Source organism: Lissotriton helveticus, chromosome 4_1 (genome assembly GCF_964261635.1).
Source record: "Lissotriton helveticus chromosome 4_1, aLisHel1.1, whole genome shotgun sequence".
NCBI classification, from domain to species: Eukaryota; Metazoa; Chordata; class Amphibia; order Caudata; family Salamandridae; genus Lissotriton; species Lissotriton helveticus.
Window position 1 is genome coordinate 1,554,054,277 of NC_136063.1, and position 20,049 is coordinate 1,554,074,325.

Sequence of the window (20,049 nt, forward strand, 5' to 3'; positions counted from 1 at the left end):
AATTTGAGGCCACCTGGAAGCGACCCTTGCCCAAGGGGTCGCTTCCTAAAAGCTAAAAACAAAATCACTGGTGCTAGTGGGCATTTTCTGTCCCCCCTGGGAGCAAAACGGCAAAAAATAACGGGCCGATTTGCCCCCAGGGGGGACAGAAAAACGTAAACAAAAACCATGGCCGCCATCTTGGCTATAAAAAATGACCCTGGTGCTAGTGGGGAATTTCTGCCCCCCCCCCCGGGGGCAAAACGGGTGAAAAAACAGGCCGATTTCCCCCCAGGGGGGGCAGAAAAACGAAAACATGTTTGTTGCCCGTCTGGAAGCGACCCTTGCCCAAGGGGTTGCTTCCTAAAAACTAAAATGAAATCCCTGGTGTCTAGTGGGGGCATTTCCGCCGCACGATCGCGACGCTGTGCGCGATCGTGAGGCAGAAATGCCCTGCAAAGAGACATCAGGGGAGAGGAAAATCTCTTTCCTCTCCCCTGAGGCCTCTTCGCTGCCCCAAACCCCCGCCAGACACGGAAAACCTACCTTGCACTCCAGCGCTCAGGAAGCAAATGGCTTCCCGAGCGCTGGGAATCCCTGATGATGTCAGCGCGCGCTGTGCGCGCTGACGTCATCAGGTATTCCCATGGAGGGGGGGCGGGGGCGACAGCGGAAGCTCTTCCGCTGCCGCCCCCAGCGAAAAAACGAAGATCAGAGACCCTCAGGGGGAGCGCCAGCGCTTCCCCCGAGGGTGGGGCTGATGACGAGCTGGCCTTGTCATCAGGAACCACAGGTAAGCGCGATGACGAGCCCAGCTCGTCATTAGCCCCGAAGGGGTTAAGTGTAACACATAAAATAATATATTGTTTTTAAACATGGTGAAAATAATTCACATTTTAAACATACAATGTAATATATGGACCCATAGATATATATTTTAAGGTATCCATATTTAATAATTTTCTTCTAAATTTCAGAGTCAATTATAATAATTTCGTCCGGTCAGCATAATCTGTATGGTTTGGGCTGTAATCTAGTAGTATTGAGCTCTGGTGATAGGCCATTTATTGGAAATTTGAAGCACACAGTAGTCTATATGGTGCTGTCACATAAGCTATGCATTGAACTATATTTGGGGGTCTTATGTAGCCCACAATAAAAGTCGCTTTTACTTTACTATTTTCAATAAACTATGTATGAACATTGTAAAAACACACATATTTTGTAGTTGTAGTCTTTTTATAATCTGAGTTTGTCAAAATCTGAAGCAAAAAAATGTGTTTTATTCTACCAGTACGGCAGTACTTCCTAGATACTTTTGTTATGTTATGTTAGCATTACTTAGTATAGTGCAGCAAATCATCCCCGAAGGAATAGTTCGGCATTTGCTGAAGTATGGGTCTAGAGAAACTAACTAAAACAGTCACGTTTTTAGGAGCTTTTTTAACTTTCCCAATTCTCTACACAGACAAATATATGGTGAAAGTTTATTCAACTAGAGGGGGCTGGATTTATGAATCTGTGGAATTTGAAGTAGGGCTTTGTCAGTGGATCTCAGCAGTCTGGTCGGAAGATAGTATCTTAGTCTTCGCTGTAAGTTGGCTGGAGCGTTATCATTCAAGGATTTATGAGTAAGGCAGTGCATCTTAAAAATGAGTCTTTACCATATAGGTATCCAATGCAGAGAGTGTAATATAGGAGCAGAGGGAAAGCCAGATGAAAGGTTGCATACTAGTCTGGCTGCAGGAATCTGCTCCACCTACACCTTAGACGTCAATGGTTTATTAACACCTAGGAATAGGGCATTTTCATAGCCAAGCCCAATTGTGGTTATTGCTTGTAACAGGGTTTTCCTCGAGGTGGGGGGCGCAAAGGAAATGCTTTGTTCAATAATTGCAAGGTGGCAAGACAGGTTCCACCTACAGCTAAGACATGCACTTTCTTGGACAGACAGGTGTCTAGCTTAATACTGAAATTTGTAACTACTTGTTTTGGGGAAGGGTCAAGTCCCAATTTGGGTGGCCACCAATGCTACTTCCACAGGCATCAGTCTTTTCCTAATAGAAGTATTTGAGTTTTTTCTCCATTAAGTTACAGGCAATTGTTGGCCATCCAAGAGGCAATCTCCCTCATGCAGTCTGAATTGCTGTAATACTGTACTTTGCGAATGTAAAAAATTACTTGATTGGCTAGAAACGCTACCAGTCATGGAAAACAAGACATTTACACCCTTTACTCAGCATTTCCACTTAGTACCTTTAAGGGGAAGTTGGTGGTGTGTGGTGCCATATATTCAGAACCTGCTTTACTTGCTCTGACAAACATCATCCTGGCCATCATGAGGAACAGGAGGAGGAACAGCAACAGGAGGAAGTCCTTTCATGGGAGGAGCAAGACAACGAAAGGAGAAGGAGGTTCAGAGAATCAGTGGTTTGGCCATTTTTCTCCCTGTCACCAGGAGAGAAGAAATTGAACGCTGGTAAGATGCAACCTGTGCCAAAATGTAATCTCCTGTATTGCACAGCAGCAGTATTCTTTTGGGATCCCAGGTATGAGGAAACATCTAATGAAAGGAGGTGGAGGAGGTGGATGCCACCACATCATCAGTGGCTACAGCTTTCAGCTCTGAAGTCTAGGGTGCACTTCAACCACCAGCTTCTCCATGGGTTGGCCTCTATCTACCTCCTCCTGGTACTGTGGTGCTTGTGCAGATGCTCAGGCACGAACAACACATTATGGAACAGTATGATGGTACAGACACTTACTGCCCACTGTGCCAAACAGTGATAGTTGCCGGCGAGAGGGACATCAACATTCATCACTAGTTAGTTGTCACTCACCAATGTTCCCTAAAACTTCCCTGGTGTTTTTCCCCACAGTTAGAAATTGGGTTTTTGGTTGACTGGGGCATGAGACTTGGTGAAGCAGTAACCACTACCTTGGTCAGGGTAAGGCACCAGCTATACCAAAATTAACATGTGTTGACCCTCAGGTAGCGGGGCACAGAGCAGTCACGCTTAACTTGAAGGCGATGTGTAAAGTATTTGTGCAAAACTTCAAATAGTCAAAATGGTAAGAACACCAAACTAAACAATCCCACACCATGTTTATAAAAATAATGGACATTTTATAAAACAAGACCAAGACAACATAAAATCAATCAGGGAAACCAGAGATATTGAATTTTAAAGATTTAGGTTGAAATAGCACCAAAAGGCAAAAAGCTCCAACAAGGTATATTTGAGCACAGCAGAGGGGGACATAGTCACAAGATCAGGCCAACTGCGATGGAGTGTGGGCCAGCTACAGGAACCAGGATAGGTCTGCTGAGCAAAGTACCTTAAATATTGGTTGAAGAATGTTGCGTGGATTAGAGGCAAGTAGCGGCATGCAGTTTAAGCGACGTGTCCGTTTCGAGAGGCAGGGAGGCATCAGTGTGCAATCCTGTGCATTGGTGTTGATGATCACATTGACAAGGCTCTCAGTGCAAAGTCCAGGCATCGAGGATGGGGCACACAGTCGAGGTGATGCATCAGTTCCGAATAGCTGTGTGGCTACAATGAGAAGGTTTGTGTCGGAGTCAAGCTGCCATCGATGAGAGATGTGAGGAGTGCACTGCACATTTGGCAATAAGTTGGTTCCAAAAACGCAAAGATTGATTCAGACCTTCTGCACCAGACCCAATTCATGCATCAGCAGTGATGTGTTGGTTCTGCTCAATAATGCACAACTTGGCCTAGGTGATGTGTAGGTTCAGCTCGAGGATGTGCCTCTCAGCAGAGAAGATGCATCTGTTCCACTGGTAAGCACCTTAGGCCCACTTTCAATGGTCCTGAACTGAGTTGGCACCACTTGGCAGGGTAGTCTGACAGATGGAAGAGTTTGGGTGCATATGCCAGGTTGTTGGAAGCCTCTTATGTCCTGGAGTCTTCAGGGGCCAGTCAACTAGCCCATGGAATCACTTTGAGTTTGGGGTTCAAGAGATGCAAGTCCAGTCCTTCTCACCCGGGCAAGAGGGCAGCAGTCAGCAGGTCAGCACAGTAAAGCAGGAGTCCAGCAGAGTTACAGTCCAGCATAGTGACAGTCCTTTCATCAGCACAGCAGTCCTTCCTCCTGGTAGAGTACCCATAGGTATAGAAGTATACTGAAGTGGTGGTGTCTGAGATACAGTACTTATACTCAGTGGTGCCTTTGAAGGGGGGACACTTCAAAGAGAGGCATTCAGAGTTCAAATATGTCCTCCCTTCCTGTACAGGCTACAGATACACTACAAGGTGGTATGCAGCCCTTTGTGTGGGGACAGGACACAGCCTACTCAGATGTAATGATGTTGTGCCAAGCTCCTTCCTCCCATTTGGTCACAACGGCCCATCAGGTCACTCCTAAGCTCCATTTGTGTGTGGCTGTCTAGGTGGAATACACAAAGCCCAGTTGTCACCTACCCCAGGATGTGATCAGAGACAGGTTGCAGGCACCAAATCGCTAAGGCCAGAAATGCCCACTTTCTAAAAGTGGCATTTCAGACTTGCAATATAAAATCCAACGGCACCATGAATTAGGAATTTAAATTAGTATTCTAGAGACACCAAGTGTGATTCAGTTATTTCTTCTCATGTGAAAATTATGCTTATAGGATGTAATACCCTAATCCTGTTAGCCTATGAGTGACCTTGCAGTAGTAAAACAATGATTGTAAGAGTTTTTCACTACCAGGACATATAAAACTAAAAGGTGCATGTCTTGCTTTTTAAGTTAATGGCACCCTACCCTCTGGGTTGTTCAAAGCATACCATAGAGGTGACCTATATGTATTAAAAAAAGAACGTTTTGGCCTGGCAGAAGGTTTACCTTGCCAGGTCAACATTGCAGTATAAAATTGCACATACATGCTCTGCAATGGCAGGCCTGAGATGTGTTTAAGGAGATAATTATGTGAGTGGCTGAGTCAGTTCTGCAAGCCCACTAGTAGCATTTAATTTACAGGCCCTGGCACATGTAGTGCACTTTACTGTGACCTAAGAAGTAAATTAGATTTGTCAGTTGTTGTGGATAAGCCAATATTTCCATGTTTTAGGGAAAGACTACAAGCAGTTTAGCACTGGTCAGCACTAGTAAGGGGCAGAGATCATAAGGCTAGAAAACCAAAGACAGCAAAATCAAGCGGTCTTAAGGCAAAAAGGTTGAGGAAACCACACCAAGCAAGGATGCCAGGTCAACACCCTCCTCTACTTTTCCTCCTGTATCCTCTCCACCTCATGTTATGTTTGTTTGGTCTCATTGACCAGTTTGGCTGGAAAAAAATAAAGAAAGAAAAAAGTAAAACTTTGGTAAAAAGATGAAAACAAAGGTTCTTTTCAGCACTACTCAAATATTCAAAAAATAAATAGCTTGTATTACTGTTAAAATATAATTCGACAGTATATAGTAATGAAAGATGAGTGTAAGGTAAGTTAGATATGTGTGTATGAGTTGCATAGTATGCATACAGTAGACAACAGTGTTATAGTGATAATTGTTTTTCAGCAGGGTGATGTTTAACAATAATTTTCAGAAGTGTAATCGAGAAAATAATTTCTGTGAGAGTACACTTATTAATGTTGAAGACTCATGTCGTTGTTTTCAACTGATTGTACAACAAATACACATATGAAATGGCAAAAATATTAACGTTTAGAACACATTACTACACTGATATGTAAAGAAATGTGATAGAGAAGTACAGGTCAATTCACATTTGCTTTTCGTGTTTATTTGTTCCTCAGACTTAAATAACATTATTGTTACAGAAATATGTCATTATTAAGAACCTTCACAAGTCTAGATGATCATCTTGTTGTAGTCATCATGAAAACACAGGAAAACCCAATTAATTGGATTGTGAAATAAAACATAGATGCTGTGCATGTCCAACTGTTTCCATAGCTATGAGAGTAATTTGATATATGCGAAAACAAAAAACACAATAGTACTTACAGGACATTAATTCAAATATCGTGGGCCATGCAAGACCATGTGATGACATATCTACTGATATTACATAACTCTTTCTTTAAAATACCTTTGTAGCTTTGTTGAATTGGTAACGTCATGAATTTAGGATGCCAAATGAAAAGGTAAAGGTCTTGTATAGTTTTGGTCAGACTGTAATTAAAATTAAGAGGGTTTTCATCATATTTGTTTCGGACATTGTTGTTTTTAAAATAGATAGTATTGTCTTCTGATTCTGTGGTCTGTCCTTGATTGAAAATGATAGCAGTGCAAGTAAAGTCAAACCTGAAATAGAAATTTGGGCCGCAGTGAAGTTCAAAATACAGGTACTGATTTTTCTGTTTTTCATAGTTCATCTATGAATTATCAAAATTATATATTTTGTGACCCTTCTTAAATAAAGTGTTGATGTTAGTTCTGAATAACACGTTGGAGAGAAATTTGATTGCACATCCTTACGTATAACACATTTAAAATACATTGATTTGCATTCTGGGATTGGTATATATACAAATCTTTCCAAATCTCTAAAAGTGGAGCTTGAATCAGTAGCTTACACCAAAGAGGTCTGAATTTGGCTGGGTCTTGGTAGCTATTATATGTAGATAAGTCCCACAGAATTCCTGAGCCTGTTGCTGTTCATTGATAGGAAACTGAACACCACCTCTACACATATCTACCATATCTTTAGAGCCATGTGTTCAGTTGCACATGCAGTTCTCTGATACATTTTGTTCATGAAGGCTTGTCAAGGTTTTTCACAAAGGCCGATGTACTTGTTGCTATATTAGTTCTTTGACTGATGGGAAGCATAAAGGTAGATTAACAATCACATTGCTACAGCAATTAATTCCATTTTGACTTGAAAACTGATATCCATTCATTTCTGAATGATTTGTGTTTTCTTTTTAGGTTGTTACCATTATTCCTTGTAATTGTAACCACATGTACTTTATCTTTTGAAAAAAAAATTAGGTTTTATAAAAATGAGACATTCACCCACATGAGGAGTGTATGTCTTTCACAACCAATTGCATTCGCTGACACATTTACTGTCTGCATTAAATCTTGAGTCATTCAAATCGATAATATAAAAGGCCTGTTATTTTTTTTATGTGAGACAGAGCAACATTTGCCATTCCCTCTTTGAATACTGTAGAGCCAATTTTAATTATTGCGTAATATAAGCTTAGTCTTTTTGATTTGTGCATTGTAGCCGCATAAGCTAAATAAACAGGAAACTGTTCTAGTTGAATATATAAATCTTTGATAACTAACAATTTTGCTCTATACTGCAAGACTTTTGTGCTCTTGAATGTGATAAAATGTAACCACAATAAATTCAAGGTCCTCATTGTTTCCAGATCTTAGTGTACTACAAAACCCTTGGCTCTATTCACAAATCCTCTTCTACATCTGAATTGAGACATGAAATAAGAAGAAATGTTTTACACAGGTGTATATCTTTCTCCATCACTGTACAGGACACAGATGTTTCCATATTTTGCTATTTTGTAGCTAAACCTTTAGTAGTTGGTATATTCAGTTCGTAACTTTACAAGAGAGATGTACAATTTCTTGTTTTCCTTGATGTAGCAGTTCATTACTGAATTGAGGGCATTCTTCAAGAGTTGGCATTAAGCAAGCCATGATGAGTTGTGATTCTGAAAATATAATGCTTTACTTGAACAGGTGAATGAAGGTTAGAAAGAAATGTACTCATAGCTCGTTACAGTTGGATAATAGTTGTTTCTTTTATGGGAACGCAATGTGAATGTCTTGAAATATTTTAACATACCCTTCATTATTAGCTTGCCCCATATTCTGTGTTAATTCTCTGTATGTATAATTCCACCAAAAGTTGACATTCCTTATATTTCATCATAAATTCCAAGTTTCCTCCTGCATACGTTTTTAGAAAATTGGTTCATCCTTTACAGGTGTAAATTGTAATAAGTCTCCAAAAACAATGAGATGTTTCCCTCCAGATAGGAATCGATAAGATGTTCTCAGTATGTCTTGCACTTGCAAATTAACTAAAGCCAACATTAAGGGCCTCATTATGATGTCGGTTGGCAAGGCTCTAAACGGCAGTTGGATTCTCCTAAACTGCGTTGAAACCTATGTTTTTGACCAACTCAGAAACATTTCCGACTGATTACGATGGAAATGTAACCATTCAGTCAGTCCGTATTGGTTCCGACCGGCATTTTCAGATTCTGAGTCAGTCGAAGCCAAATCATACTGCTCTACGGGCCGCTTTTCCAACCTACGTATTACGATGTCGGATGGTCTATTTGTCACAGAACGGCTGTCAGAACCTGATTTTGGGGTCATGTAGCAGGCTGCTCATCACCCAGAGGCCGCCTGTTGGGGCCCCTCGGGGTATCCAACGGATCCCCCAAACCATGCACAGTGTGGCAGGCAGCATCTGGTGCCTGGGACAAGGCGCAAGGTTTTCTGCAACCACCCCTTATTAAATGGGAGCCTGTGTTGTCGGTCTGAACACAGGCTCCTATTGAAGTTAATGGGAGACTTTCCAAATGGTGTTCGGACCATCGTATTTGGTCGGTCGGACTCGCCGATCGCGAGTCCGGTGGAACCAACCGACATCGTACTGAGGCCCTAAATTGGAAACCACACAGATTTAATCTACGATCAAACATTTACTTTTTTTGTTGTCCTCATCTCACCTTAGATCTGGGCAGATTTTACAAGCGGACTAAGATGGACCTGGGCGCCCTTCGGCTCACTGCATAGATCCATGCCCCCCCGGGGCTACCTCGCGTGGTTGAGATCAGGTGTAATCATTGGACCAAGATTCGACCACCATTAATCTAGTGATTTATCAGGTGCAAACGGCGTCCCCACACAAAAAGGGGAGACCAGGTGTTTTCATATGCTCCCATCCTATATTTTAGATTAGACGTGAGTCGCGCTTGTGTGAGCCGTACCCTTGTGATTTGTTTGTCTGTGTAAAAACGTTGCTTTTAAAACTTCACATTTGTTTTTAGCACTTGAGTTTAGAATAAGCTGACTAAAAGCTCATCACTACTCTTACCTGCGCCGCACTCCTCCCCTCCGACCTCGGTCCACCGCAGCTGACGCTGATTGAGTGGAGGTCGGACCGGGCTGAGCGAGACACACCCCCTGACACACCTTTCAGAAAAACATACATAAGGCCATTAGCTTTCCCTGGCGTGAGAGATTAGACGTGAGTCGCGCTTGTGTGAGCCGTGCCCTTGTGATTTTTTGTCTGTGTAAAAACGTTGCTTTTAAAACTTCACATTTGTTTTTAGCACTTGAGTTTAGAATAAGCTGACTAAAAGCTCATCACTACTCTTACCTGCGCCGCACGCCTCCCTCCGACCCAGTCCAATGCAGCTGAGGCTGATTGAGTGGAGGGCGGACCGGGCTGAGCGAGACACACCCCCTGACACGCCTTTCAGAAAAACATACATAAGGCCATTAGCTTTCCCTGGCGCGAGAGATTAGACGTAAGTCGCGCTTGTGTGAGCCGTACCCTTGTGATTTGTTTGTCTGTGTAAAAACGTTGCTTTTAAAACTTCACATTTGTTTTTAGCACTTGAGTTTAGAATAAGCTGACTAAAAGCTCATCACTACTCTTACCTGCGCCGCATGCCTCCCTTCCGACCCCGGTCCAACGCAGCTGAGGCTGATTGAGTGGAGGGCGGACCAGGCTGAGCGAGACACACCCCCTGACACGCCTTTCAGAAAAACATACATGAGGCCATTGGCTTTCCCTGGCGCGAGAGATTAGACGTAAGTCGCGCTTGTGTGAGCCGTACCCTTGTGATTTGTTTGTCTGTGTAAAAACGTTGCTTTTAAAACTTCACATTTATTTTTAGCACTTGAGTTTTGAATAAGCTGACTAAAAGCTCATCACTACTCTTACCTGTGCCGCACACCTCCCCTCCAACCCCGGTCCACCGCAGCTGAGGCTGATTGAGTGGAGGTCGGACTGGGCTGAGCGAGACACACCCCCTGACACGCCTTTCAGAAAAACATACATAAGGCCTTTAGCTTTCCCTGACTAAAAGCTCATCACTACTCTCACCTGCGCCGCACGCCTCCCCTCCGACCCCGGTCCATCGCAGCTGACGCTGATTGAGTGGAGGGCGGACCGGGCTGAGCGAGACACACCCCCTGACATCGCCTTTCTAGTATATCTTATGAATAAACCAAGACCGAGCATCGGACGCGCGCAGCGGGCGCGAAAGGCCAAAGGCAAGCCCGTCTGCGCCCATCCGCACCGGGACCGGGCCAAGGGCCACAACCCCTGTCAAACAAGATCACGATAGGGGGAGGGGGAGCTACTCCACTGAGGAGCTACTATCCCTAAGACCTAAACCCTGTTGTAGCCCACTTTCCCTGCTAGCTGAAATCAAATACTGCACAAAATGTCAGCTCAAGTTTGAGTATACATATTGCAGCAGTTGGGCTCTACTTTCTCAGCCTACGACCCCTGAAATAAAATCCTTTAAAGCTGAACTCATCAACGCTCGATCCTTAATTAAACATAATACCGAAACTGCAGATCTTATCGATGCTATAAGTCTGGACTTAATCTTTATTACTGAGACTTGGGCCGACGAAGCCTCCGACACAGATTTATTACTAGCAATCCCTGAAGGATGCACATTAGCCAGAGCTGATCAGAAAAAGAAACGGGGGGCTTAGCTATCATCGCCAGAAATGAATTACAGATGAAGAGCTGCGACCTAGGTAGCACCCCGGACTGCGAAACGCTGTCCTTCCATATCAAGTTAACACAAAACTATACCTTTAATGGTCTTTTGGTCTCCAGACCGCCTAAAGCCAAAATCAACCTGACAGCCTCACTAAACCCCTTCTTAGAATCCAGCGTGCAATAACCTGACTTTACCATCTTGGGGGACTTTAACCTCCATCTTGAAAATAGCGACAATACTGGAACAGCAGCACTGACGATACACTAAATAATCTGGCCCTAGAACAGCTAGTCCATACGGACACACACAAAGCAGGACACACCCTAGACGGTATCTTCACCTCTAACAAATACATTAAATTAATGGACTGCCTCCCCGTTCCTTGGTCTGACCATAAAGTTATAATATTCTCTTTAACTCTGGATAACACAGAGGGGACAGCGTCTCCCCAGATACAAGATACACCTACTTTATACCTATACTGGTCCAGGATAGACGCCCTTAAATTATGAGACCACCTAGCGTCACATATACCTACACCAACCGGGGATTGTAACATGGCCACTGACCAAATCTCTAAATGGATTACATCGGCCATAAAAACAGCAGTACCACTAAAAAAGGTGACCTTTAGGAAAAAACAACCATCCCAACCCTGGTTTTCAGAAAATCTCAGGGCCCAGAAGCGAATATGCAGGAAACTTGAAAGGACATGGAGAATAAGCTATAACTCAGATAGCAAAATCGAATACAAGATCTCCCTGAACATATACAAAAAACTGATCTTTACTGCAAAAACCCAGTACTTTATTCAGAAAATAGAGGAGGCAAAACACTCTAGTCAAGAATTATTCTCAACGGTAAAACAACTATCTAAAGTAAAAGCTAACACTAACATGCCAGCCACTACAGAGTTCTACAACACTCTGGGTCAACTTTTTTATTGACAAAGTGACCCGGGTCTATGAATCTTTCAAATCGGCCAACCCACAAACCCCTACGCGGGATAAAAATGACCAAATTAAGGACTTACAGCCTGATTCATGTACGGGCCGTTTTGCGTGTCCCTAATAGCGATTAATAGCGACTCGCTATAGAGGAAACGCAAAACGGCATTCATGTACTTTTCGGGGAAAAAATAGCGACTCGCACGCGGGCGCTAAAGCCGTTAGCGACCTACAAAAAACGCAGAAAAATCGCTATTCCCGGCTACCTGCGATCGGGATTGCGAGTCGCATTCCCGATCGCACGGGATTGCGACTCGCAATCCCGTGCGATCGGGAATGCGACTCGCATTCTCGCGCGATCGGGAAAACGGGAGGACGCATTCCGAGCACCGTGATGACATCACAACCAGGAAGCAGCCAGTTCCCACCCCCAAACACCACAGTGACGCTATCCTTCGAGTGTGCACGTCGGAAAGCAGACGCTAAACCACCGTTAGCGACTCCAGAAACGCCAGAAATAGCGACCGCCATGTCTGAGGAACCTGTCCGAGGCCCCAGCAACAGCGCTGGACGAAAGCGCAAGCTCAAGTTCGCCGAGCAGGAGCTCGAGAACCTGATTGAAGGGGTGGTGGCCAACCATGACAGGCTGTTTGGCCCCAACTCCAGGAAGGTCCCAGAGCAGGACAAGCGGAGGATCTGGCTGGGGATAGCCTCCAGCGTAAACTCGGTGGGCGTGGCGGACAGGTCGTTGGAGGAGCTGAAGAAGCGCTGGTACGACCTCCGAGGTCGTGCCAAGGAGAGGGTGGCGGAGCGCCTTGGTGAGGCATCGGGCACTGGAGGTGGCAGACCGACTGTCCCACCCAACACACCCCTGGAGGACCAGGTTGAGAACACCTTGGAGAGTGAGGCGTGTGTTGGCGTGACCCCTCTGGACTCCTCCCGCACCACCCAAGACACCCAAGGTAAGTGGCATGCGACTGCGACCCTGTCCCCTATGACTGTCCCTGACCAAATAGGCTCACTCGTTGGCCCTTAGTCATGCCTATGTTGTGCATCAGGAAATGCCCTGAAGCATTGTGGGAAATGTAGTATGTCCACAATGTAGTAGTACCACAATGCGGCCAGAAAGGTTCCAAAGTGCGCACATCCACAGCCATCCAGGGAATGACACCCAGCATGCATGTAACATCTGCACGTCTGACAGTCACATGCACCTAATGAGTATCCACTTACCCTCACAGGTGGCGATGATAGCAGTGACAGCGAGAGGCTGCAGATTGATGAGGAGGCCCAGGAGGAGGAATCACTACCCGAAACCCAGGCACCAGCCCCTGCCGCTGCACCAACACCAGCAGCCAGGCCCCCCACCGTACCTGCTCCTGCATCTGCCGCTGCACCAACACCAGCAGCCAGGCCCCCCACCGTACCTGCTCCTGCATCTGCCGGCCAACCGGCTGCCACGGCCAGGCCCCCCACCGTACGTGCTCCTACATCTGCCGGCCAACCGGCTGCCAAGGCCAGGCACCCCACCGTACGTGCTCCTACATCTGCCGGCCAACCGGCTGCCAGAGCCAGGCACCCCACCAATGTGCCTCCAGTTCCTGCCGCACCAGCAACACCAGCTGCTACACCACCTGCAGCTCGTGCAACCAGATCTGGGCCTGCCACAGCCGCAACACAGCGGCCGAACAGCAGGAGGGGCAATGGGCATCTCCATGCCTGCATGAGCGTGGAGCGGCGCATGCTCCGAATCCACCAGCGCCAGTCGCAGCAGCAAGGAGCCATCCAGCTCCAGCTGCATAAAATTGGCCGCAATGTGGCGGGAGTTGGAGAGCGGATGGACCGCATGACGGCGGCCATGGACCGCATGACGGCGGCCATGGAGGACAACACTGCTGCGCTCGTCAAGCACCGCAGTGTTGCAAGCAGGCGCCACCACCAGCTGATGAGCCGGCTGTCGGCCTATAGTAGGTCAAATTATGTGGCAGCAAATGCCACCACCCAGCTGTCGCGGCGCTCTCTCACCCAGCAGCACCAACTGGTCCAGTGCTGCGAGGACATAACCAGGGTGCTGGAGCACCTGACCACCGCCGTGACGGCACTTCATACACCTGTGCTACCGGCCATTGTAGGGGGAGACGATGCCAGTGAGGGTGCCTCCAGCGTGAGCAGCCACTCTGCCACGCAGGTCCCGCCACCTAGGCGCAGCTGCCCAGGATGAGGATGAGCCTCACAGGCGCCTGGGCATTACGCGCCGGAGGCGCCAATGACACTGTCTGAGGGACACTGCCACAGGCTGACGCTAAGCCTGCCAAGAACCTTCTTCACACTGCAGAATGCAGGAATACTGTAATTTGTAAATAGTTGAAACCATAACCTTTTTGTTGTGAATGGAACAAATACATTTTTTTTGCTGCACACATTAGCCTTGTGTAATCATTACATTTTGCATGCAATTGTGATATGTGGGTTGGGGGAAGAGGGTGGGCTAGAAATTGTTCGCTGTGATGTGGTTGCGACGTCTGTGGCCTTCAGCTGGGTTCTCCCCGCGTGCATGGTGCGCATGTGCTGGTGGCCGGTCGTCCCCCTCAGATTCACTGCCTGAGATGTCAACAGGTATCCGGCGCTTGGTTGCAATGTTATGAAGCATTGCACAGACAGCCACAATGCGGCAGCACGCTGCAGGACTGTAATACATCGCCCCACCTGTCTTGTGCAGAATACGGAACCTGCTCTTGAGCAGGCCGAATGTCCTTTCTATACAGTTCCTTGTCCGGATGTGCGCAACATTGTAGCGCCGTTGCTGAGGTGTGGCAGGGTTGAGGTAAGGGGTCAGGAGGTATTCCCGTAGGGCGTAGCCACTGTCACCTGAATGAGAGGAGCAGATGTTGATTGCCTGTGCAGCGCAGTTACTTCATAGCAATGTGACATGGTCGACAAAGTGTACTTACCAAGTAGGTGTCCTTCCCCAAACTCTCCCCTGAGCAGTCGTGTGTGGAGTCCGCTGTGCCTGAAGATAAAGGAGTCATGGGTACTCCCTGGGTACTGGGCCACAATGTCAGTGATGATGGTCTTGGCATTGCATACCATCTGTATGTTGAGGGAGTGGTAGGACTTCCTGTTGCGGTACATATACTCCGTGGCAGCTGGTGGGCAGATGGCGACGTGGGTACAGTCTATGCAGCCGAGGACATGGGGAAAATGGGCGACATTGTAAAATTGTAGTTTTGTCAGGTCCAATTCCTGTTGGCTCGTGGGAAATGTGATGTGGCGGTGGAGTGTGGAGGCAGCGTGACATGGTGGGCTGGGATATCCCCCCAGCAGCGGCTACTATGCCCTGGAAACTGCCGGAGGCCAGGAGGTGCAGGCTGCACAATACCTGCACATGTGTGGGCACAGAATTGTTTCGCCTTGTTGGGTGCTGCATGATGGGGTCGAGTTCTTGTATCAGCCAGGTGATCATTTCCCCATTCAGCCTGTATTTAGCATAAATCTGTTCTCTGGTTTGGCCCAGCAAGGTGACCCGCTGCCGGTAAATCCTTTCCTGCCTCATGCGTCTCCTCCGTGCTGCTCGCTGTAGCCTTCGCCGCCTCACCACCATGTACATCCCAGGCATTGTGGAACGCCTAATGCTGCTGCTGAATGTCCTTATGTGTGATTGGTCAGGCCTGGACCTGTTGGTGATTGGCCAACAGTTTTTCAAATTTTACTTAATCATGGCTTTTATGGTTACCACCTGCTTTGAGTTGTCCTTAAATTGCGCCGCGCAAACGTGCGAATTAGCGCTTTTTCGCTATTGTATTTTTTTCATGAATGCCGATTGAGACAATATTGCGTTTCGCTATTCATTTCGCAGATTCCGTGGTTGGTCGCTATTTCCGTATCGCTAATGCTCGACTACCCGGAGTCTGCGACTATTATAGCGTAATCGCTATTTAAATCGCTATTCTTTTTTTGCGATTTCGCTATTTCGTACTTGAATGCCGATTCCGTGTTTTGCACCCGCAATTGCATTTTCGCAGCCATTGCGGGCGCTATTTCGCTTCATGAATCAGGCTGTTGGTTCCTAACAAAACATCAAAACCAGAGTTCAAATTTTGCCTCCCCGAGGCGGAACAGGTTCACCAGATAGTCATGGCAACTAAATCCGGGGCATATTCAGATCCATGCCCACCGAAAATATTTCATCTCTTCCCAGAGCTGTACAGTGAGCAACTGATTGGCCTTATGGAACACATAATGTACTCAGGCACCTATCCCACCCTCTGGAAATCAACATCAGTCCTACCCCTTTTGAAAAAACCCAACTTGGATCCAGAAGAACCCGGAAACCATAAGCCAATAGCTAGAATTCCTTTTGGTGCCAAAGTAACTGAGAAACTTCTAAATAAACAACTTGTCCAATTTATTACTGAAGCAAACATCCTGGATCCCTCACAGTACGGTTTCCGGGAAGGGCACGGCACCGAAACAGCCTTGCTGATGGCGGTGGAAGAGCTCAGGAGCATACTGGACGCCGGGGGGAAGGCCGCCTTGATACTATTAGACCTGTCGGCGGCCTTCGATACGGTGAACCATGGTACGCTCCTGGACCGACTAGCAGCAGCAGGAGTCCATCAAGTTGCAAGAAATTTGCTGGCATCTTTCCTGGACAACAGACCATTCACAGTGGAACTGGGTGAGAAAAAGTCTAAGCCCTTCAACTCCCCCTGTGGGGTCCCGCAGGGGTCTTCGTTAAGCCCAACGCTCTTTAACTTATACGTAGCACCGCTAGCCGGAATCATCAGGGCATGTGGCTTGCTGCCAGTGTCATACGCAGATGACACACAAATCGTAGTCTCAATTAAAAACGACACCTCAGACACGGCAGATAACTTCAAAAATTGCATGAAGCAGGTTAGCCTGTGGATGGAGCAAAATTGCCTAAAGTTAAACGGGGATAAAAGCGAGGTTATGCTGTTAGGAACAAATGCAGGAATCTGGTCCCCAGACTGGGGGCCGGCGGATCTTGGCAACTGTCCACCACCGGTGACCAAAGTTAAAAATCTAGGCATCTTGCTAGATAACAGACTCACTTTTGAAGCTCAAACCAACAAACTAGTATCCATGATGTGGTTTATCCTAAAAATGATCAGGAAACTAGTGCCATACATCCCCATGGACTCCCGAAAAACGGTGGTGACCACCTTAGCCCTATCAAGACTCGACTACGGTAATGCATTATATGCCGGGATGCAAGCCCAACACTTGACTAAATTACAACGCTTGCAGAACTCAGCAGCACGACTGATACTAGATATCCCGAGATCAGAGCATATATCGCACCATCTAGACAGCTACACTGGCTCCCCCTGGCAAAACGAATTAGATTTAAATCACTGTGGTTAACATATAAGGCGCTCCAAGGTTCGGGATCTCTGTTCCTTAGAACCCACCTTAAGCCTTGCGTCCCCACAAGAGACCTACGGTCCAGCCAGGCAAAACTGATACAAGTTCCCAGGTTCAAACAAACTAGATGGGGGGGCAGAAGCTTCCTATTACATGCTGCCAAAGACTGGAATCGACTCCCCCTCACGATCAAAAACATTACCTCTCTAATGTCATTTAGGAAATCGGTTAAAACATGGCTGTTCAAGTCCCGATAAACCAACTCTCACTAAGCTTCAGGACACCATGTCTTTTCTACAGCGCCAAGACGCCCAAGGGCATATGAGCGCTTTACAAAACCACAAATCAAAATCAAATCAAAATCAAATCTATCTCCCTGGTCCAAACAACTTTTACCCAGTTTTCTCTATTGGGGGGATCGGGTCCTTCCACCTTAGGCGATCTCCCTCCTGGCTATGATTATTAGATATAGTAATAGCCCCATATTTATCTCTGACGATGCCTCATCTATAAAATCATTTGAGTCAAAAATCACCAGGTGAACGTCAATTTCCAGATCTATACCCAAGATGGCGATCAATATTTCCTCCACATTCTTCCAAAAGAAACTTAACTCCCTACATTGAAAGAACATATGGATATTGTCAGCTGTATCTCTTTTACATCTGGGGCATTGTGGGATCGGAACTGGGACGAACTTGGCAATCTGGCCGGGGTATAATAAAGCCTATTTAACACGAAAAAGTGGTTCTTTTTTAATCTCACTGGCTTTATAAATCTGTAAAGCAATTTAAGGGAAGCTTCAAATAGAACTTCCGTGGGGAGGGCCTGGGGGAGGGAATTCCACACCGAAGATTGGGACGGGGTCTCGCTATCTTCTGCCTCAAGCAATCTTGCATACCAATAAGATATTTCTTTTTTCCTTGATTGCGGGTCTAGAAATAGCTGCTCAAGATCCCACATCCCTTTAATTTCACTCTTTTTCGCCTCGTACCACGATCTCAACTGAAAGTACTTAAACCTTGAAAAAGTGAGACCAATCTTAACTAATAACAATTCCCAGGGGAATAGCCCATCCGAATCAACCAGGTCCGACCATCTCCGCAAACCAGCCTCCCGTAAGGGTGTCGCTAAGCTGTCTTTCAAACATTCTGGGGTCCCTGGTGAGTCCCATATTGGGGCGAGATCCGAGAAATACCCCATACCCCAAATTCGCTTCAATTTATACCAGGTTGACAGGGCGGTTTTCAAAAGGTGGACACGTTTGAAAAATCTGGGAGCCCCAAATTTATACATGAACCCGCCTTGCCCATTGTCCCCCTCTGCTGAAGCTATTTCCCTCAGAAGGCTACCCCACTTAGTCTTCTCTGGCGTTGTTAACAACATCCTAATACCTTTAAACTTGAAAGCCATTAAATACCAGTTAATATCTGGTAAAGCCAAGCCGCCCTTTAAGATCTTTCTTCTTAGCTTCTTCCAGGATAATCTTGCACTTTTCTGCCCCCCATATAAAACTTTCAATTTTGCCCTGAATTTTATTAATATTTTTCTGAGGAAACGTGAGAGGAATCGTGTTGAACAAATATATCAATTTGGGGAGAACCATCATCCTTACTAGGTTCACCCTTCCGTAGATCATCATTGGAAGGTTTTTCCACCTAGCAAAGAGATAATCTAATGTCTTTTTCAACTTTAACCAAATTTAAAAGGGGGATTTTCTTCAGGTCCTTCACTATTTTAATCCCGAGATATCTAAACTCCCCACTTTCTGCACCTCCCATGTAGACTGTGTTCCAACACATAATTTTAGTTTTGGCCGAATTAGCTGGATAGCCCAACAATGCACCAAACTCCTGTAACAATATCTCGATCCGAGGGATGGCAATATTGGGATCACTAGTATATATGATGACATCATCAGCGTAAAGAGCAATTTTACACTGATAACCTAGAGATTTAAATGGTCTAATATCGTTATCCAACCTGATCATCTGTGCCAGGGTTCGATGTAAATATTGAATAAAAGGGGGGACAGGGGCATCCCTGAATTGTTCCTCTCTGTATTTCAAAGCTAGGAATCAGGGAACCATTTAACAAGAGTTTCGCTGATGCCCCAGAATAACATTTTTTTAAGGTCTGCACAAATATTGGGCCCATTCTTACCGTCTCTAACAGCCCTGAAAGATATCTCCAGCACACTCGATCAAATGCCTTAGCGGCATCTAATGCCACTACCGCTAAGGGATCATTCCTTCTCTCTGCCAAGTCGATATTCCCAATCAAGATTTGAGTTTGCTCCTGGATGGATCTCCCTACCATGAAACCTTTCTGATCAGAGTTTATTAGGCTTGGCGCCAGTTTTGCCAACCTCCCTGCTGAAATACCCATAGAGATCTTGTAGTCAGCATTTAGCAGGGAGATTGGACAGTAGGAATCTGCAAACAGGGGATGTTTCCCTGGCTTCAATATTAAAACTATTGTAGACTCTTTCCAAGAGCTTGGAACCACCCTGGAGGTGGAGTAGACTGAATTGAAAAGTGTATGGAGAGTAGGCAAAAGCTCATCAGCTAATAATTTATAAATCTCATTAGGGAGAGAGTCAAGACCGGCCGCTTTTTTACTTTTTACCCTCTTAATTTGGACTTCTAACTCCTCCATGGAGATGGGAGCTTCTAACGAGTCTTTGGTGGCTTTAGTTAACACGGGCATAGACTTGTCCCTTAACCATGAGCTAATTGCTTCAGAGGAAGGTGTTATTTCTTTGCTATACAGGGTTGAAAAGAGGGACCGAAGACAGTCCTGCATTTCTGTAGGCTTACTTGATTTTGTACCCGCACTATTTATGATAAGTTCGTTTATATCATTTTTTGCCCGGTCCAACCTTGCTTTCCAGTCCAATAGCGCTCCGGCTCTTTCCCCGTATTCAAAATTCTCCATATTCCGTGCTTGCCACTGGGCCTTGCATTTCTCATCTAGGAATATCCTAAGGTTCTGCCTGGCTTTCTCAAGTTCTTCCTCCAAATCAGCCAAGTCCC